The sequence below is a fragment of the Toxorhynchites rutilus genome, chromosome 1 (assembly GCF_029784135.1).
Source record: "Toxorhynchites rutilus septentrionalis strain SRP chromosome 1, ASM2978413v1, whole genome shotgun sequence".
Lineage (NCBI taxonomy): Eukaryota > Metazoa > Arthropoda > Insecta > Diptera > Culicidae > Toxorhynchites > Toxorhynchites rutilus.
In genome coordinates this window covers 124,230,425-124,253,523 of record NC_073744.1, presented here as the reverse complement: position 1 = coordinate 124,253,523, position 23,099 = coordinate 124,230,425, and the positions used below count along the sequence as shown (strand labels likewise).

At 37.3% G+C, this 23,099-nt stretch overlaps 2 protein-coding genes and 1 non-coding gene across 4 annotated transcripts in view; 2 read left to right on the top strand and 1 right to left on the bottom strand.

The window, feature by feature from the left end:
• LOC129761275 (uncharacterized) overlaps window positions 1-23,099 on the bottom strand; it is a 543,642-nt gene that overhangs the window by 477,687 nt on the left and 42,856 nt on the right. The gene's annotated exons all lie outside the window — the stretch shown is intronic.
• LOC129761280 (uncharacterized) overlaps window positions 1-23,099 on the top strand; it is a 237,918-nt gene that overhangs the window by 193,335 nt on the left and 21,484 nt on the right. The gene's annotated exons all lie outside the window — the stretch shown is intronic.
• Trnap-agg (transfer RNA proline (anticodon AGG)) lies at window positions 16,205-16,276 on the top strand. Its single transcript has one exon. It is a non-coding gene; the product is annotated as a tRNA-Pro (tRNA).

Below are 23,099 nucleotides of genomic sequence, written 5' to 3'. Positions count from 1 at the left end.
GACATGTCAGATACATCGAATGGCACCGCCGAAGTGCCGCAAACAAAAAGCGCAATGTATGCGCAAGGATTATTCCGAGGAATGAAATTAATTGCCGGATGCAAACGCAAATTTTCCTTTGGTGAATAATGGTGGCTTAAGTGGGGTGACTGATTGAGGCGAACGGTTTTTTGAGTTTAAATCTTTGATTTTCCACTGAATTTTTCAAGCTATCATTTAACATAGCAAATTTGACCATTGCTTGAAAATATTTCGCAAAATGCATTTGGCTAATCAATTAACACCCCGAACACAAGCGCGGAGGATCAGAGCTTCACAGCGACCCCACAAATGAGATTATACGGAACTCCCAATAAATCAACGACCCAAGCTACGGTTCCGCAAAGTTTACATTCCGATTCACGGGAACATTCATCAAAAGAACGGCAACAAGCCGGACAGCAGCATCTCGAGTGGTTCGCCCGGGACTCTCTTGGGTATTCCAGCTGCTGACTTATTGATTCAATTGCTTCGGACGCAAAACCGTCACCGCAGCTAACGCGTTGTTTGTCTGCGGATTTGGCCAATCCCGTTTGCCCTGTGCGTTAAGGGGGCATAGCCACAGAGTCTTCAAGGTTCACGCGTGCTAATATATATACACCATCTCTAGCCTGCGAATGTACGTATATCACAGGCGCGAGTCTCATTCTATAAGAGGAGCCATATTTGCCGCATATGATTTGCACTTTGCTCGCCATCAGAAACGCGCCTAAATCCGACAGCCAACTGACTTATGTGCTGCGGAATTTATGGGACTCGAATTGACGACCGACCACCAAACCCCCCTCCACCCTCTCTAGCTCTCACGCTTTCTGCAATATTGGCTTCTGCCAGCTGCTGCTGAGAAAGTGCGCTTATTTTCGTAATACAATTACAATAATTAATTTGCAGTAGGTAGGTGCGAGTCTCTGTCCATTTTCGAATCCGCCGGGGAAAATTGCTGTGTTCTTATGTGCTCCACGTGCAAAGTCCACTTCCACTCTGGTGGATTCGGGCGATAGAAGCGAATGTTTATCCATTTTAAATTACTTTTCCTCCGTGGATTTTGCGAAGCGCAACCTCAATTTCGCCGCTTCCGAGACTGCTGCTGCTCTTCTGTCCGCACGCTGTGTGGGTGAGTGTTTTTGGACTTGCCGCGTTATGACCCAATCTATAGCCGATGAACCGTAAAGGCAAACACTCTTCTTGCACTCTGGTGCTTCGGTTCGTTCGTCTGCGATGGATGAGGGCGCTTCGAATCACACTAAGGCAGTGAGCGTAACGGTCCGTGACTGCTAGTGTGGTAAGGACACAGGGCAAGGTTCCACTTTCGACCTTATGATGATACGAGCAGCAGGGATGCTGCGCAAATTGCGTGAATAACCATGTGTAACATTCCAATAATGATGTTCTGTCATCGAACACACGATGAAAATTTAGAAAACCAAAATTCTAGAACAAAATACATTCGTCATAGAATCGCGAAATTCGCCCAAATGAAACAATAAACACGACAATCTTGCGAACTAAAGGGTGTGTCACATCAAATTGCATCACGGAAAAAACGCTGTAGAAATTCGCCCAGTAGACCGATCCTTTTGAAAATTTTAGATAGTAAAATAAAAACTATTAAACAACTTTTGGCATTTTCTTTTTATTCATACTTCGAGCCCAAGCCCGTATGCTCGCACCTTCCTCTTTACCCCGTCCATAAGGTTCTGTACAACGTCAGGTTGTAGTTTTTGTTGAACAGAAATCCATTTTCTCTTGAAGTCCGCCTCCGATTTGACAACCTTTGGGTTCTTCCGGAGGGCCTGCTTCATAATCGCCCAATATTTCTCTATTGGGCGAAGCTCCGGCGCGTTGGGCGGGTTCATTTCCTTTGGCACGAAGGTGACCCCGTTGGCTTCGTACCACTCCAACACGTCCTTTGAATAGTGGCACGAAGCGAGATCCGGCCAGAAGATGGTCGGGCCCTCGTGTTGCTTCGATAGTGGTAGTAAGCGCTTCTGTAGGCACTCCTTAAGGTAAACCTGCCCGTTTACCGTGCCGGTCATCACGAAGGGGGCGCTCCGCTTTCCGCAAGAGCAGATCGCTTGCCACACCATGTACTTTTTGGCAAACTTGGACAGTTTCTCCTTGCGAATCTCCTCCGGAACGCTGAATTTGTCCTCTGTGGAGAAGAACAACAGGCCCGGCAGCTGACGAAAGTCCGCTTTGACGTAGGTTTCGTCGTCCATTACCAGGCAATGCGGCTTCGTCAGCATTTCGGTGTACAGCTTCCGGGCACGCGTCTTCCCCACCATGTTTTGCCTTTCGTCGCGGTTAGGAGCCTTCTGAACCTTGTATGCACGCAGGTCCTCCCGCTGCTTGGTCCGCTGGACGCATGAACTTGACAAATTCAGCTTATTGGCGACATCCCGGACCGAACTTCTCGGATCACGTCTAAACTGCTTAACTACGCGCTTGTGATCTTTTTCACTGACCGAGCATCCATTTTTGCCGTTCTTCACCTTCCGGTCGATGGTTAGGTTCTCGAAGTATCGTTTTAGTACTCTGCTGACCGTGGATTGGACGATTCCCAGCATCTTACCGATGTCCCGATGTGACAACTCCGGATTCTCGAAATGAGTGCGCAGGATTAATTCATGACGCTCTTTTTCGTTCGACGACATTTTTCCAAATTTACGAAAAATTGACAGTGAAGCATGGCCAACGTGATCTATACACTCTTATCTGATTATAAGCGAAAGCTGAAGATATAATTCCTAAAAATTTAATTTCTACAGCGTTTATTCCGTGATGCAATTTGATGTGACACACCCTTTATACAGCATGACAACCCCAGACTACATTTTCAAGGATCATTGACTGAAAGATGGGATAAGGATGTGGCATTCGATGGAGTATACTAGGATTGGGCGATTTTTTCCATTTCGATTTCCTATTTTTTGGATCGATTCTTTGTACCCGAAAAAATCGAGAAAATCGATCTTTTTCATTCGATTTTTTCAATCTTAGACAAATTTCATAAACACAATGTCAACGTTTGGATCGCTTTCGAGGATGTCAAATTGGTGATAGTGAATCTAAGTGAAGCTGCTGTGTATGTTTGGTCTAGGGTTGGGCGATCTTGAATCGATATTTAGAAGATCGATTTTTTTTTTATCTAAGACAATTTTTTTGCGAATTTGTTTTTCATCGACTAACAAATTTTATAAACATAATGGCAGCGTTTGACGGCTTTGACGAACTTCATTTGGCTTGCTTACAAAGCCAGGTTGATCATTCTTCGATTTAATTCCGTACAAATTCAGATCTAGCGACAGCTACTAAGTGCACCAGTGGCCGAGTGGTTAGCGTCTCACATTATCATGCCGGGTGTTCGGGTTCGATTCCCGTTCCGGCCGGGGTATTTTTTCGTCAAAGAAATTTCCTTCGACTTACACTGTAGTCACGCGCATTCTAGAGCTTGCCCCTCGGAATACATTCAAGGCGTGTTATTTGGCATAAGAAATCTCAACTAAGTATTAATAAATGACGCTAGTTAATACTTACGTTGAGACGGCAAAAGTTCCATATGGAACGTTAACGCCATTAAAGCAGACAGCTACTAAGGGTTGTTGTTGAATTTATGATGATGCTTTTTCAATTAATTTATTTAATTTAATGATTCAATGATTGTACAAGATGAATGCTCTGAAAACATTTTTTTTCAGAGATGTAATTTTAATAGAATAAATAGATAAATTGAAGATCGATTCTTTTGTACCGATTTAATCAGTGAATCGATCCCTACGCCGTTTAGAAAATCGATTCGTCAAATTCTATCAGATTGTATCTAAAATCACATTTATCATTATGAGATGACCGATTTTGATTACGGCGGATTTTTTATAAGGGTACTAGCTGACCCGGCAAACTTCGTCCCTTCATACTTTCGTACCTTCAAAAATTCACGTTTTCTTCTTATGAGCAAGTTCATGGGTCCAATCGCAGAACTGTTCAGTGGTTGATCTTCTAAACAATCCCCCCCCCCCTCAAAAAAGTGGGAGGAGTGTTGAACCACTTTAGAAATGTTTCTTGCCCTCTAAAACCTTCACATGCCAAATTTGGTTCAGTTTGCTTGATTAGTTCTCGAGTTATGCAGAAATGTATGTTTGGTTCAGTTTGCTTGATTAGTTCTCGAGTTATGCAGAAATGTATGTTTCATTTGTACGGCAGTCAGCACACCGCACATTTCTCAAAGTATTGAAATTTCATAATTTTTTAAAAATTCATATTTTTTTGTCAATCCGTCGCAGTTCGACTATATCTTTAGTAAATTAGAAGGAAGGGCTTTCTAATAAAATATTTGAAAATCAAAGTGAGGATGTTTTAAGTTATAAAAGTTTTCAATATTCAATTTCATTTTTGAGCAAGATTTTTAACGGTGTATTTTAAATGTAATTTTTTTCTAAATAGTTTATTGATTTTCCAATAACTTTTCTGTGCATTATATTTTGCTCAGACATCTGTTTTTCGAGTTAAGGTTTCTCGCAAAAAGGGCAACGATTCAGGATTATGGGATTATGAAAAAACAAAACCAGTGGTAATTTGAATTGTTTGATTCCAAATTCTATGTTGCTTCCAAAATCATACGTAGTTTTAACTTTCTTCAAGGAATGAGAGCATGGAGTGCAAAGGGTTGATATATTAGGTTGAGGTAAAACAAATCCGTTATTTTCTCGGTAGTTAGGGGCTGTCCACATACCACGTGGACAACTTTAGGGGGGGTAGGGGGTACAGATAATGTCCACGTGGACACGCTAAACAGATTTTTTGTAAATACATTCAGATCTTCAGAGTTCAAATAAATGATATCTTTCCTGCATTTCCCGCTTATTTGGGTACTCCATATTTGTCCATAAAATGGTTATGTCGAATATATTTCCATATCATCGAACTTCTTCACTGAAATATGTATTCTGCATGGAAGTCATAACATTGAGCGATCAAGCTTCCATTGGTAGTGGAGGATCTTTGTTTTCAACTTCTTAGCTACGTCATATACAGTGAACTCTGTGTTCTAAATCCAGGTCTACGTGAGAGTAAATTTGACATAGCGAACAGCTGATACATTTGCATCTGCAGAGCATATGTGCGATGTTAATAATATGATGAAATGACCGGAATATTATAGGATTTTCCAAATAATTAGAAAAACAAACTTAGCGAAACGAATGAGATCCAAATTTTATAATACCAGCTCAAAAACAGAGTTCATATGCAGAACTCTGTACTGAAAACAGCAGATTCAGTCCACCTTTTCTGATGGGTTGTACCCTCGTTCCCAAAAATTTCTCGAATTTTTAGCATCCATTTTGCGACGTTATTTGACGTTAATGACACATTGATACAGCTGCGTTAGGTATGCTCAGCACCGGGATCAGTTTTTTAAGGATCATTTTGTCCTTCCGATCGAAAGATTGTGATGTTACAAAAGAAATTTCCGTTAATAAGCACATGTTATTAGGACATTCGTGTTTTTTTCCAGAGGGGCTTTGAATCCGGGATTAGATAACATATTCTGCACCACAGCCAAGAGGAATCCCCTATCAATACGCTTCATGGAATAAAACATTCAAAATATTGTTTTCTTAGTTCTAATTTTCGCTCCAATATATGAACTAGTATCTTGCAGTCAAAGTTTAGTCAAGAAGTATAAATCCATTGGTTGTTTCTTCATTTAAATGCTTTCGACACATTTTTTTAAATTATCGATTAGCTTCAAATAAAACAACAATCAATTGCACTAAACAATTGCAGAAGTTTTCAGAAAAACTCCTTTCGATAGACACGCGTTTCTCAGAGATTATCTGCAGGCGAATGATTTTATTGTCAAATAAGTTTCTTCAGATGTTATTTCATGCTTAATTGTAAAAATATTCGCTTGATTGTGTAGTTTTACTGTTGTGCTGCCCTTTGAAGTCACCGAAGAAATGAAATGTTAATTTCAGTTTTTATTTTTGCTTTGGAAACAATCTCTACGTTAAAACCATTAGAAAAGCAGATATGTATTTGACGTTGATTCTCTGGAATGTTCTCGAAAAGCGTTTTGAAGAAGTAATAGTTTGGGCAGTTGGGATTAATGGACATAATGGGATTATTACACATACCATTAAATAGATTTCCGTACGCATTCGAACAAATGGGATGAAAAAGAACGAATTTTTGGTTTTAGTAATTTTAACTCACCATTTCATACAGTTAACAGAGCGTTTCGTGAAGCCAACGATTTCACATATTTTAAAACTCTCAAATATATTGGTAGGAAGGATAAGAAATACTACATAAATAGAATTTGGAACAAACTGAAGCGCGATACCAATAACTTTTCGGGCAATGTTAATGAAGGAATCAAAGAATAAAAAACAACCGTTACTACTAATAAAGCCCATTTGGATTATTTTTTTTTCAAAAAAGGTTATTTTTAAGATTATAATCAGAAAGTAAAGCAGTTTGCGTTGCATCGAAAGAAAGATGCACTGCCTCAGACGAGAATTGTCTAGTGTAATTTTGCCTCACGAGCACTCTGGAAGTAAATGCAGAATGGTCGCAGGGAATTCTTCAATAACACATATTTTCAAAGCGCTGATGTAGTCTTAGTCGATTTATGGAATGGAACACGTCCTCTGAAAATTCTCCAAACGATGACGGGAAAGGTTTTGTATTGCGCTGACAACAACAGTTAAGTTCAGATACTGTAGCTGGATGAAGTACAGTTAAGAAGCTTTCGAACTGTTGCCTACTTAATTTTTTGAATATGTGATTTGCGGAGACGAAAAAAAAACATTTTTTTTTATTTCTATACTTTTGTTCACAAAAAAAGAACATGTTTTTCTCTTGAATTGTTTTTTTTATCATTAAAAAACACCAAATATAAAATAAGACTAATTTAAAATTGAATATAGGCACAATGCAATTATTTCCTTTTTTGTAATTACAATATATGGAAGACTGTCCAAGTGGACAACAGGGAGGGGTATAGTCAATGTCCACGATTGTCCACGGAGGGGGAGGGGGGAGTCTAAAAGCGTACTTTTTCTGTCCACGTGGTATGTGGACACCTCCTTAACTGTATTGATCGATATTTGACGTAATATCGATCATACAATTTCTTGTTTAGGCTCGTTGTAAAGGTGGCATTTCACACTACATTTTTTTTCATTCTTTTGTTTGTGCCATTCAGCTGTGAGTTACAGGGTGTCAACAAAAAAATGGTACATTTCGCGAAATCTTGAGGCTAGCGATTGTCCAGAAATGTTCGGAATTGGCTAACAGAAGAGATGAACAACGCAAGACCGTATAACTCCGGGTGCTTGATTGGGATGTTTTAATGCATCCACCATATTGTCCGGACCTGGCACCAAGCGATTACCAGCTTTTTCTCGCATTGCAAAACTTTCTGAGTGATAAGAAATTGTGACCAAGAGAATATAGTAAAAATCTATTGCTAGTTTCACGCCAATAAAAACCATGACTTTAATGAGTGAGGCACTATTAAGCTTCCTTCAGAATGGCAACAAATTTATATTTCAAAAAAAAGTTGAATGGTTTAATTGTAGAGAAATATACAAATGATACAGATAGTGATCTTTTACTAAAGATTAATTTCTTTAACAGGACCAGCTATATTCAATTATTTATCGCGCGTATTTTCAATGAAATCCAATCGCGACGGGGTAGAGTCAACTGTGGGAAAACCTGAGAAGGTAGCCGACAGAACCACTCTAAAACTAATTGGACCAACGATATACTCCGTTATTCAAAGCGCATAGTCTGAATTCAATCCCAATCCCAAGCGACGAAGAGTTATCTTTGGGAAACTTGAGAAGGTAACCGAGGGAACTCCTCAAAAATCAATCCTCTCGGCGATATATTCAGTATTTTCTCGTGCGTACACTTCCTAGAACTCCATTCGTGACGGCGGAGAGTTATGTTCTGGAAACCTGAGACGGTGACCGAAAGAACTCCTCTAAAATCAATTATCCTGGCGAGTTATTCCGTTATTCATCACGTGTACTCTGTTCCGAACCCGAACTTAATTTTATTCAATCCCAATCACGGCGATGGAGGGGTTATTTTTGGAAAATCTAAGAAGGTAAACACTGAGGAATTATTCTTGGGAACCTGAGAAGGTAACCAATAGAACTCCTCTAAAATCAACCAACGTTATATTCCGTAAACCATCGAGCTACAATCGCGACGACGGAAAGAAATTAAAAGATAAAATAATTTTAGAATCAGAAAATAATTGAATATTTAAAGAGATAAGGAATTCAAGATATAAAGAATTAAAGAATAAAAGAGTCAAAGAATAAAAAAATTAAAAAATTAATGAGGGAATTAGTTAAAACTAAAGCACAGAAGTGCTCTACATTCAGACGCATTAACCGTTCCAGGTTCAAAATGGCGTCAAACCTGTACTACAGACAAGCAGAACCAAACACAGAGCTCTATTAACCCTTCTGTACCCGCGCGCAAAGTCGTAACTACTATACTCACAGACTGTGCGTGTCTCTGTAATATTGCTATTGTGTATTTTTAGGCGTTATTGGTATTTATTTAAGAAAAAAATATATAATTGAATGAAAAAATTGTACGGGGTTGCATCTAGGACACGACCGCATATTTTCGACGTAGAACTACGCAATTGTATTATGCAATCCACTTGTTTACCACTTCGAGTATTATTTTAGAATGCATCGAAATTTTTGTAATAGATTATGTTCTTCGTTACAAATAAATTTGATGAATTGGATTTTACGTTTGATATGATGCCTTGGACTACCAAAATATGTGAACTGACGAATTGCCAAACGATCATTGTATTTTACATTTCCCTCTAAAATTATTGCACATCTCATGTTTACGTAGTTCTCGAACCGCGAAAGTTCACTCACATCTTGTATCTGAAATGACGTCCGTGTTAGGGAAACACAGCTTGGTGGGAATAAACATACCCCCGATTTGCATGTATATTCGCAAAGCGGATTCCCACAGGTACATCGACTTTGAAGTCTGTGTTGGGGAAACCGTAAATCCGATCAATCAAAACATGGCAGTTAGGGCTTCTAGATAACGCTTGACATTTTACAGTTATTCAATTGTTCATCTCATGAAAAATAATATATAAATAATATTGTGACAGAAGCGTAGAATATATATCAATTGATGCAAACATCTTTCCGATCTGTTGAGAAATGTTCGAGTTATTAGCATTCAAAATACGCGTAAGGTTAGCGAACAAATCGGCATTACAAATGTATGGGAAAAAATGAAGTTTTTCCAGTTTTCTAAAATTTAAACCGTTTAGAGTTTAGTGAATTGTAATTTATAGCATTTCAAACAAATCTTAGAGAATTTCCAATTCGATTGGTGTGCAAATCATGAGAATTCGTTCACAGTGAAAATAGTTATTAACGTTAACTTTATTTCATAATAATGTGACCTGTTTTCTGATTTGGCACCCTTCCTGAAAGACGTAGTTCTACGTCAAAACTCCAGAAAATATGTTTTCTTCAACTACATTCAATTTTAATAGTCTGAAATAAAAGCCACCTCAGTGAAGTAAGGACCCGAGCCTGACGAATTTACACCACCTTCAGATATTATTCCAAGATTAAAGCTATTTCAGAAAAATATACAGGGCAATCTCACATTTCAACTTGTATGGTCACGGAAAGACAAATGCGTTGCTTCCGTCAATATTTGGCGGATAAAACATGAGCAACCCTAAATGCATTTAATTGGCTTGGCTTTGCGAGATCATCGCTCTCAGAGAGCGACGCTGTGCAGTAAAAAGAGTGCAAATATATGAGCTAAGAGGAAAAACTCACACTAACGAACACAATACAAACATATGGGGCTCTTGCTACACATACATACAGAGCACCTGTTGGGTACATATCGCTGCAGTCATCATCATTTCGCTGGCATAAAAGTGGTTCCCTCCGGTTCTGGGGTTCTCTCCAATGCAGGACGAACTTCTCGCTGTAAGCTGCTCTAATATCACATACACATATATGCAGCCTCGCATTACGGTATTCGAAATATAAAAAAATGAACGCTTTCTACAACATAGCATTACGAATTATGAAACTTTGTTTTGTTCATTTCACCTAATACAACATAAAAACATCACTTATCGAATTAATGGCTGCTAAACCCACTACTAGAACCACTAGAAAACAGAAAATGAATCTAAATGAGGAACGAACAAATAACACGTCTACCATCGATCACTGCACGTGCGGGACAAATTTCTCAATTAATTCATATCAGGCCTTCAAAAAGACCCTTTGAAAAGTCTCGCTGCCGCTGGTCGATCACTAGCTGGAAGATTTTTAAATCGGGAATGACTTTGTTCCGATCGATCTTTCAATTTCTGCGAATTTGAGCATTGTTTCCGAGTTAAAGATACGTGAATTATTATAATCATCAGAAATCAGAAATCAGAAATTGCGTTGGGAATGTCATTTTGTCCAGAGGTATTGATAATCTTTGATATTCAACAAGTTCAGTGTTTCACTTTAAACAGTGAACAATCAACAGTGCATGTTAGCGTCTAGAGTTACTTTTACAATTTCCCAAAAAAGCTTTTCATTGTTCAGCTCGTCGTTCGCGCCGTTCACTCAATGAAACATTTATTTTTGCACAAAAGAATTGAGCTTGAGCTTGAGCTTGGGTAGACTGTTCAATTCGTAGTTGCTCTCCGTGATTGACCTGAACCAACCAAATTTCACAAAGAACACACAGAATGATGCTTGGAACTAGCAAATCATTCTCGTTGTGCAATTTTCGGTGATTCGAGCTCTGAATGGTCAATAACGACGCCGGCCACGTCCTTACAGTCACCAAGGGAAGGGAAGGAATGTTAGTAAGATATTCGCCGCCCGAAGGCCAGAAGGGTCGCTTCTATAGCGTGGTTCCCTAGCGTTTATCATGGAAGGGATAGTTGTTAGTGGGGATGGTTAAGAAAAAATCAGGATTCACTGCGGTAAGTGATGTGATTCTAAAATCTTAAATTAGAAAATTTTTTAATTTTTAAATATATTTTTTTTTTAATTTCATTAAATTTAAATTTTTAAATTATTAAATTTTAAAGCTTTTTATTTTAAAATTTTAGAATTTTTCAATATTTAAGTTTAGAAGTTTTTAGATTTTATTTTTTTTTATTCTTAGATATTTAGAATTTTAAGAATCCAAAATCTCAAGAACTCAAGAATCATAAAAATAAAGAATCCCATTAAAATTTAATCAAATAAAAAATCAATACCCTATCAAAACAAAAAATCAAAGAGTTCAAGAATTTCAAGATTCAGGATTTTAATTTCAGACCTTAAATATATTTAATGTTTCCAAAACGTGAACTTTTATAAATCTCAATATTCTGTAAACGCAAAACTACAATAAATCCCCAAATTATCACTAATACATTTAAGTAGAAGCCTCCATAAACTATTATGTTTAATAAACCGCGGCTATGCCAAATATCTTCGGATGACTTGAGGAGGTAATCAAGTGAACTTCTCTCGTTCTTCCAAACGGTAGCAGATGTAGCAAACGGTATAAAACATGCCATATTTTATGACTTTTAATGACTTTTTTTTTAGGTTTAAGAATGGATTCTTCGAGCCAAATTTAAGTGTACGAATATAAATTTTTGATCCAAGGATTAGATCACAACATTAGAAACTAGCATACCTAATTTATCTTTGACGTGAAATAGCGTTATTCCTGTCCTCTTGCTTCGAATTAATGTAATCGAACACTTACACAAAAAAATCATACGGAGCACATAGGGGAAATGGGGGTAAGACGGACATGTTAAGAAGAACTTCAATCAAGAATTCAACAAAATCTTCGGAAACTCATGTTTTCCAAATTTTAAAAGCAGTTTCTTGCAGTTCAATATACTTGTTTTAGAAACAATTCGTCAAATCTTTCATGAAAATGTGTTTTTTCATGTTTTTACTGGAATTAAAACAAGCCGAAAAGTAGAACATTTTAATCGGTGTGGGTATAATGGTCATGTAGTGGGGGGAACATGGACAGGTTCATAATATACGAAGCGTAGAAGCTTCTCACTCGCGAGAGGAATAATTTCGCTCTCAGTGTTTGTGTGTCCAGTAACTGAAATAGAACAAGCAATAGAAAAAAGAGTTGGAGATTCTTCCCTCATGCTTTTCCTCATGCATTGGATGTGACTGTCCATTTCAACCCCACCAGCGCAATTATTTCAATAATTTAAATTTATCACTTACGAATGAATTTATTTTTCCGTACATACCTAATATCGCTTCTCTGTCAACTCACAAACCGAAATATTAGGCTGTCAAAAAAGTCCTGCGGTATTTCCGCGAGGTGTCGTTGTAAGCGCGTAGTTCTAGTTGTATTCATTGTATCGAGTCATACTATAGCTTGTTGGAAAGGTATATAGGTTGGGCTATAATATAGTCCTTGACAGTGTTTTGTTTGATTAAGTCGTTCGTGAGTTATAGTGTCGCAAATATGGAGCAAAATAAAGAGAAAACCGACATATTTTACAGTACTACTATGACAAAGGCAAAAATGCATCTCTAGCTGCCAATAAAATTTGTGCAGTTTATGGACCCGATACAGTTTCCATTTCCACCGCACAACGATGGTTTCAACGTTTTCGTTCTGGTGTAGAGGTCGTCGAAGATGCGCCACGTTCCGGAAGGCCTGTCGTCGAAAATTGCGACAAAATCGCTGAATTAGCCGAGAAAGACCGGCATAGTAGCAAACCGTTATTAACCATTTGAAGAAGCTTGGATTCACAAAGAAGCTCGATGTATGGGTGCCACACACGTTGACGCAAAAAAACATCTTTGATCGTATCGACGCATGTGAATCGCTGCTGAATCGCAACAAAATCGACCCGTTTCTGAAGCGGATGGTGGCTGCCGATGATAAGTGGGTCACTTACGACAACGTGAAGCGCAAACGGTCGTGGTCGAAGCCCGCTGAAGCGGCTCAGACGGTGACCAAGCCCTCATTAACGGCCAGGAAGGTTCTGTTGTGTGTTTGGTGGGATTGTCAAGGAATAATCTATTATGAGCTGCTTCCCTATGGTCAAACGCTCAATTCGGACCTGTACTGCCAACAACTGGACCGCTTGAAGGTAGCACTCATGAAGAAGAGGCCATCTTTGATAAACAGAGGCCGCATTGTCTTCCATCAGGACAACGCCAGGCCACACACTTCTTTGGTGACGCGCCAGAAGCTCCGGGAGCTCGGATGGGAGGTTCTTTTGCATCCGCCGTATAGTCCGGACCTTGCACCAAGTGACTACCACCTGTTTTTGTCCATGGCGAACGAGCTAGGTAGTCAGAAGTTAGCCACAAAAGAGGCCTGTGAAAATTGGCTATCCGAGTTTTTTGCCAATAAGGAAGCGAGCTTCTATAACAGGGGTATTATGAAGTTAGCATCTCGTTGGGAACAAATCATCAAACAAAACGGCGCATATTTGACTTAAAACAGATGATTGTAACTAATTTTATGAACAAATGAAAATTCAAAAAAATACCGCAGGACTTTTTTGACAGCCTAATATAACCATCAGCGAATTTCTTCTTCTTTCTTTGTTTTTAAGAGGCTTTAAACTTTGCAGTTCATTCGCCTCTATCAGCGATTTCAATTTTGCAATTAAACCACTCAAAATGCTTAATATCGAAGCCGCAAAAATTACACCCTCACGCGAAATCATGTTTGATTTTCGGTTTTTGTTTCTCTATTCCCCTTTTGATCAGTATTAATTGTCATATGATGGTTTAAATATCATAGTAAAGCATGTAGAGGGGTTACCCATCAACAGAAATTTGAAATTTATAATCCAACTATACAAATCAACCACCTGTCCATTATACCCCCACTGTCCGTCTTACCCACGTACGACGTGCGGAGGAAAAAATCAACGAATACTTCCGCAAACAAGACAACACATAGATAAAGTTGCTGTGTGATAATTACACATTACAAATAATAACAAAATCGCATACATGTGCTTTGTGATGTAACTCCCATTTCGTATGGAACGTACGAATGTGCACACATAAGGGTAAACTTCGATATAACGTACATTTCACTTTCAAAATTGTACGTTGTATCGAATTGTACGTTATATCGAAGCATTATACAGTACTCTCAAACGTAGTCTATAATACATTATTGTGTTGCTGTTTTAGTAAAGTTAATGAATAACTTCAATCAGAAGACGAAGCTAACCTTTCTCATGATGTTTTCCTTCGTACTGTTGATTAAAGCTGGATTCATTTAGAATCCGGAATCACAAAACCAGCTGTATTTCAGGATTTATTGAAAGTACAAAACTTGTTTTAGCATCACAATACAGGTGATTGATTGTTCTATCAGAAAAACAATATTCAAAAAGATTTTCCTTTACACTTTGGAAATGTGTACGTTATATCGAGGTAAAATGTACGTTATATCGAGTGACGTTATATCGAGGGTACGTTATAACGAGGGTACGTTATATCGAAGTTTCCCTGTATATAAAAGAATATGGTTCACATAATGATTACTTATCTTTTTGTAATTTTATTTCAACACTGAAACTCCATCTTCTAGCGAAATAGAACTAATCGCGAAATCATTTGTCATCTAGAACACAAGAACAATTTTACATTTCGTATAGACAGACACACGCACAATGCAAGAAACTTGTCGCGACACGAAACCGAGCGAACGGCGAGCACAAGCATATTAACACCGGCCGAATGAAACTACTAGCAAAGGAAAATTCGTAGTCAGTCAAACGATAATTGTAGAAAACAGCAAAATATAGTAAAAGAGAACTTAGCTGTGATTTATTGTTTTCGGCATAATTTCGATGAATTTGACCACGGGGTCCCTCTTGTCAGTGATAAAATCACTACCAATACATATGCTTTCGTGTTCTTGCAATTATTTGGTTCATTTCGAAGAACATAAATACACTCATGCAATTGCATTACACACGAGAAAGAAAAAGAGCAACAACACAGAAACACTAACGAATGGCGGATGCCAACCACTTTTATACTTTTTTACCGCCAGAAAATGTGCATTTGTTCGAAAATTGAATCATGGATTTCTAAGGGACTGACGGCTGAATTTAAGAATGTATCAGTGATTGTTATCTTCTTAATTCTCCTGAATACCACATTCTCTTGCATGTAAACAAAGGAATTGTTAAAGTTGTTTTTACGATTATCAGACAGTGACGATTTCGTTCTCTGCTTGTTTTTGTAGAAGCTCTCATTCCAACGCTTTTCCAACAAATTATCAGAATGATTTTTGTTGATTGTAAATGTTAAATTTCTTTACTGCAATGAATTGGTGCAAGAAACACGTTGATCCATCCAGTAACAACTGTTATGGTACAGATGATCATTATCGTCACGACATTGTTTATTTAAGATTTAGCCTCATGGGAGGTAAATCCATAAACATAGCGAGACGTCTTTTATGATGATCGGCATCCTAGCGAGTGAATAAGATAATGAACGAATATACAGAAAAATGGAGTAGCTAGATAAAAAGGATTTGTGAACTAACAAGAAGGGAAAAAATAAATTATGTAGCAGTCGCTTACAGGATCTAAGAGAGTGCAGTCCTCTCTCATCCGAAAGGTCTCCATACAACTGAGCAATAAACGTTCAGAATTGGACTTCTTCGTGAAGAACTGATGTCTCACCCCCGATATGTTTCTAGAAGCCGTAATCCTACCCCAAAAAAATCAAAATTTACACGAAACAATTTCAAGATTAATTCTCAAAAGTTGTCCTGACGAAACTGGTACAACTAGTGTTAACCTCGTCAGTTTGCAGAGTATTTCACCATTTCTTGGTGCAATTTCAACACACTTTTCGAAGTTTATCAACACGCTTCAAATCATGGTCGAATCGATCCGGGATATCTTTGCCAATTCTCTGACAATGTTTTAGTACTGATTTTTCTTTTTCAAAATTGTTGATCATTTCACTGATTTCTGCACCTTTCTGTAGATATCGCCTTTTTCCCGGCAGCTTGAGACAATTTTCCAGCAAAATTAACAATCGTTCAACGGTGGTCTCACCACGGAGATAGAAATCTGTTCCGGTGATCCTTTCCTCAGGAGGGCTCGTTGGTCTAGGGGTATGATTTTCGCTTAGGGTGCGAGAGGTCCCGGGTTCAAATCCCGGACGAGCCCACAGCGATGTTTTTTTTGCGACCTTGAGTTTCTGTGAGCCCTCTGTGAAAAAAAAAAGTTTCTATTTAACAAGCCATTGCGAAGAGAAAAATACTCGCGAAAAAGTGGGTTACGTGACAACCGCATAAGAACGATAATCATTTCTCGCACCCTTTATGGGGGGATACAGCAACTAAGCCTCCTCGAGTGATCAAAGCACATTCTGACCGCCAGAGTCTATGTGCTGTCGCGCGGTTCAAAATTGTGCCAGACAAAACCGGACACGAGCGCGAGAATAATTTAATTAATTCCCAATCTAAGTAGCACCAAATGTAGCTGATTGGGCACCGCACCGAGGTAAGCCGGTGAGCGCTACGCTGGAATTTGCATTGAATATTGTTCACGTAACTCGATTGGTCCCCAACGGAGAAGTCCAATCAGTTCTCAATTCTACAAGATCACGCGCAGCCGCATGACAAGCTAGCTGTGAAGTAAACGGAGTAAGGCATTTTCAGTCGTGGCAAGGGTTTCAGAAGGTGGCTGCCGCAGAATTGGATTAATCCATTGAGTTTCTTGTGTGTAAATAAGTCACGATGTTTGGCTTTGCACTGAAGGTCTGGATTGTGTACGCTGAGTATGTAGGATTGCAAAAGCTAGAACTGGGTTACAGTGTGTGGTGCTGAAATGTCTTGTGCGAACTCTTGCGCAGAAGGTGCACTATTTTAGTCGAATTGCATAACGAGTCCGGCACAAAATAAAACGTTGGCGTTGTAATGGGGAATAGAGAATGTATTCATGCAATGATGATTGTCGGAAGCGATACGATTTATATTGGAGATCAATTGTAGAACATTTTATACAATGCCCCGTTGATAGTTGCTTCAGATGATTCATTTTTCAATATGTTATTGCAATGGTCTACCAAGGAAACACAAAACAATGGTCTACGATGAATATAGACCCATGCGACAACAATCCCTCATCAATAAAACCTTTGGCTAGTATTCATTTTTCTAGGCAAGAAATCATAATCACAAGTTCCTCACTTCCAGCTTTTACATATTCATAGAGACGTTCGTGCAAATTTCTAGGGAAAAAATCAAGACCATATTTTTCCAATGACTCCACCGGCTCATAAACTGCACGCAACAATACATTTTCCCGAATGTATGAGCAGTTCATGTATTGGTCTAAATTAGCGAGGTTCTTCACAGAGCACCAATTTAAAACTCAATGATTTGGAAACGTTTCTCGGGTGTAAATCTCTCCATGATGAAATGGCAGTAAAAAAACAAAAAAAAATCAGTTTGACTCGATCCTCCAAAAAGGAATAATTCTGTACATTGGAGCCAAACAATTTTCCCTGGAGTCTTCCTTTAATATCGTAAAGACGGATGGTTATCGCTAATTATCATGCAGAATCGAAGTAACAAACTTGGTTGGAACTGTACTGTTGCGACCCGCTCCATTTTAAACCAATAAAATCTTCATGTTTCTCCAACCAAATCTTGCGCTGCCTAAATTTAAAACAAAATATATAATGAAAAAAATAAAACAAATATAATTGAAAACTAAATTAACAAATAATTATTCTCAAAAGTTTTTGAATTTTTCGTAAAGCAAAAGAATTGAACTATCGAAAGACATCACTCGTACAATTTAAATTTTTGCATTCTGAGCGTCAACATTTTTGCTTCGGAATGTTGTTCTCAAGCAAACAACGAAATCGTATAGTTTTGTCTAGCAAAAGTGTGTCAAAAATCTAAAATAATTTAAAATGCAAAACTACGATGTTATGTGTCACTAGCTGACCCGGCAAACTTCGTCCCGCTAAAAATTTGTTTTTTGTTATCGATACCTTCAACACATCCGGCGATCCTTTTTTTTTGGTATAGATAGAAGTGGATATAGGAGTGCGTTTCATCACATTAAAATCCATTCCCAGTTTCGAACAAAGATCAATTTCGCTAGTGCAAACATCAAATGGACTAACAACACTTGTCACTATGTAATTGTAGAACATATGGGAATTTAATTTTCCGAATTTTCCATTTTCCTTCAAAGTTTTCCGAAATTTTTCAATTGTCATGTTTGGTTGAAATATGTGTAATATTTTTATGGGACCCCCTCTCCATTTAAAAGGAGGGAGAGGTATAGAAATTGTAGAAACATTTCTTATACTCAAAAACCCTCACATCCCAAATTGTGCTTGATTAGTTCTCGAGTTATGCAGAAGTTTGTGTTTCGTTTGTATGGCAACCCCCCTTAGAGGAGGGGGGGCAAGGAGTGTATTCACCATACTTAGAGAGGGGGATGGAGTGTCTAACCGCCATAGAAACATTTATTACACCCTAAAACTTCCACATGCCAAATTTTATTCCATTTGCTTGATTAATTCTCGAGTTATGCAAAAAATTGTGTTTCATTTGTATGGCAGCCCCCCTTAAAGAGGGGCGTAACCGTAACCGTAACCGTAAAAATATTTATTACACCCTAATACCTGCACATGCCAAATTTGATTTAGTTTGCTTAATTAATTCTCGAGTTATGCAGAAATTAGTGTTTCATTGGTATGGCAGCCCCCCCTTAAATAGGGGGGTGGAATATCTAACCACCGTAAAAACATTTATTGCACCCTAAAACCTCCACATGCCAAATTTGGTTTCGTTTGTTTGTTTATCTCTCGAGTAATGAAGAAATTTGTGTTTCATTTGTGTGACAGCCCCCCCTTAGAGAGGGGGGAGGGGTCTGGAAATATCATAAGAACCTTCCCCGACCCCAAAAACCCCTACATACCAATTTTCATGTCGATCGGTTCAGTAGTTTCCGAGTCCATAAGAATCAGACAGACAGACAGACAGACAGAAATCCATTTTTTTATATATAGATTTCCGGATTATGTCGTATATCGGCATAACAAGGATAGTAATATCGTTATATTCGTATGTTATATGACCAATGTATATCGCCTTCACTTTTGCTTGTACCAGAAGTATACCAGGTGTTGAAATTTTCGACGAAAAAAACACATAATTTTCAGAAGCTTAGAATAGTTAAGTCCGAAGTTAAATTCTGCACATCTTGTCCAACTATCAGGCAAATTCTGGATTCTTTTTCAATAAAACTTTTTCATTCCATTCATTCCATTCACCATTCACCATTCAACGTTTGAGTTACACAGCTAGGGTCAGCTACTGCATGCGACTTATTCACCAGACTTGGTTCGCTCAGATCACCATTGCACAATGGTCCAGGAGATGCATTTAAGTGGAAATTAGCATTGAGAGCTCGACAGTCATTCTCTAGACAAAAACTGAATTAGATATTACATATGATAGAGCGCTCATTTTTATGTTATCAAAAATAGGGTGACCAAAATTCTCCATGAAATAAAAAATCTAACTTTCTTATCTTTATAGATAGAGGTAAACATAGTTCGACAATATTGTAGTCCCAGTTATTTGGAACATCTTTGTAGAATAAAGTTTGTTTTATATCTCTTGAAATAACTGAAATAGCGCCATTTTTCTATATTGCGTTGGGGTCATCATAGAAAAAACTGTTTTTTTTTACTCTAACTTTTATATTTCAAATTCTACATACACACTGTATTCGATAGAATTTTAGAGCATACTAATACAAACATTTAGCGATGCAGAATATTTCAACTTCACTCAAAGGTATTGATATTTCTTCCCAAAAAATACGCTCTCTTCAATTGTTTGTCATTCTCTCTGGGGCTAACATAAATAAAGTTTATTGGCTTCATTTGAAAGTGCATAGTTCGATCTACATGATGTGTGATTTTCAAAACTATGTTATTTTTCGTGTTTGAGTAAATTCAAATTCAAATCATGAATTTTTGGATAAAAAACCATCAATAACTTTTAGTAGGATTGATAAACTCTAAAAGTCGTACGAACTGAAAATAGATCTTCAGTTAAAATGATGAGATCCATGCAAAAATTTAACAGAGTGCAGTGTGAATAATATTTTTTTGCTAAAATTTTTAGTTCCGGAACCCAAATGCATACATGATAAGTGCCGCATTCGCTAACCAAATGAAACAAAACCACATTCGAATGTGACTTTCCTTGCAACTAGCATTCGGAGATTTTCGGAAAGGAAAAAAAGGTATGATCCTAAATCAAAATGAGACGCTTAAAAGTTGTGTAAGCCCAGTACTTCGGTTTGGAAGTAAATCAAGGACTAACGATTGCCAAAAAGGGGCATAAGGGTATAAGTTTTTGGGATTTAGAAAAAGTTTTATTCGTAGATTAGCCCAAAGATGGTAAACAATAAACTTATTTTTATTTCAGGTTATGATTGAATTTCAGGTTATGATTGAAAAAAAACATTTTCATAAAATTATCACGAAGTTCAGCGAAAAGTTATTATATTGCATATTTAGAAAGGGTGCTATGAGTTATCAAAACCCTATGATCCCTGTTGGGAAGCACTGTAAAATCGAGCTATAGTGAGTCACCGTTAAAATGGTCCACATCCGATGTTTGAAAAATGCGTAAGTAAAAATGAAATATGAACATCTCAACTCATGCGTTGTTCACTGTAAATCAATAATTCTTAAAGCAGTATTTCACAACGGACTTAATTTTCCCATGAATCGCTACGATGCATAGAACAAAACCAACATTTAAAACTTGCTTTCGAAAAATATGATAACTGAGGCATATGACTTATCATTTAGAAAATAAATAACTCAATAACGGAAATGCACATCTTTCTGAATTTATAATTTTGTTGAATGTTGAATGAATGTTGTTGAATGTTGAATGTTGAAAGAATGTTGTTGAATGTTGAATGTTGAATGAGTGTTGAATTATTCAAAAAATATCAGGCAAATCAAAAACCATAAAAAACTTTTAAAATGTTTCGCTTAAAAGTAGACGTTGGTACCATCAGTGTTGTCACACGTAGGCGAAGTGGGGCTAATACGGTCATGTGAAGAAGAACTTAAATTGTATCTTTGGAAGCTCATGTTTCCCAAATATGAATGCAGTTTCTTACAATACAATATACTATTTTTCGAAAGCATGAAAACACGAAAAAGTTGTTGTTAGGAAAAATTTTTTCCTGTAGCAGTGTACTCCTTCCGATGCATGGATGATTTGTGGATGATTGTATAGGTGGATAATTGTATGGTTAATTCATATATATTTTTCCATTTTAAAGAAACATAATGTTGAAAAAAAATTATTTTGTTTTTTTTTCAATGTTTTTTTTTTCAAATTGGGCTACATTTTTAATAAAAACATAAATTGATTGTTACATTTCATTCTTTAACTAACATTGTGTCTTATAGTTTTTCAGTGAAAAATTTTAGAAATTTTGAATGATTTTCAACTTTTTTTTCGAAAAATCTTAACTAAAAAACTTTAAAACCTAGAATATATAGGGTTAAGCGTTAACACGATTGGCATATTCTGCAAACTTTTATCTATTAAGAAACACGTCAAAAACATGTCAAACACGAGAAATTACACACAAAAATTTAACGAGTAAAACATTATTTTTTTAGGAGTCTCCATACGAAATGCCCTATACAGGTCGGTTTGTTTGGAAAAAAAAGTTTAGTAAAAAAAAAACCATAAAAAATCATTTTTCAATTGGCCAGGATCAAATGAAAAACCGATTGTTGCAGACAATATGGCCTTTATTCTGTCAAAAACTTAGATTTCTAAAAAATGTAGTTTATGAATATCTATTTTTAAACTTCAAGATAATATTTTTTTTCAATGTACTTTTTTCAGAACCGTAAAAATTATATTCTATAACTTTGCCTAAGACAACATTTCGATCGAATAACCCGTTTTGGCGTTTAGGTTTATTTTCTGCAACGAAACCGATACCAATACCAACGATATCTATAGGTCCTTTCCAAAATTAGTCGTGATCGCATTTAAAAAACTAATACCGTAAAATGGCATCGTATCTAGTGCCGAACAAGTAGGCAAAGTTTCAACTTAATCAAAAATTTGGAATTTAAACGGTTTCGTGTAGATCAGTGGATTGGCCAATTGGTTTCGCGTCTACTGTGAAAATTGGCCACCCTAATTATCCATTCATTTGAAGGCATGTATTTGTGAGAACGATTCAGTGTTGTGTATGATTATTCGTCTGTCAGTTCATTGATACACGAACCTCAACTTTAGAGGAAATAATTTTTAACGCAGAGTGAGTAAAAATGGCGAAAATGAAACAAATATTATTTGAATTGGGTGATTCAGTGTTTGAAATGGGGAAAACCAGAAAAATTGCACGAATGTCGGTCAACAGAAGCCGAACAATTTGTCAATTAAAAAAAGCTTTGTTTGTGTGTAAGAAAATTCTCAAAGAAGCTGACGAAAGATGGTTTATCCGTATGATGGAGGAGATTCCGAAATTAAGTACATATATCAAATCATGAAGATCAGATTAAGAAATATTTGCGTAAAAGCCGAATCCAGAAACTGTGCCTAGAGGGCTCCGAAGGATCTTCATGGTAGAGTAGCCAGACGGAAGTTCTTTGTTTCAGCAATGAACTCTAAGAGTCGATTGGTGTTTGCAAAGGCACACGTAGACAAGGTTTTGGACTTCCAAATTTTTGTAATGCTCACAACTCTAAGCAAGTTCAATGTTTTTGGATCGGACGGAAAAGTTAATACAGTCAACTCTGCCTTGCCTAATATTCTCTCTAACCTAATGAATTTCATGGCACATATTTTACAAGCATCGTTCGATACCTCCTTAACTCGACGCCTCCCTAACTCGATGAGTTTTGATTCATTTTTCCATGGATTTTCACCTCCCTAACTCGATTGATTTTCGCGTACATAGTTTTGTG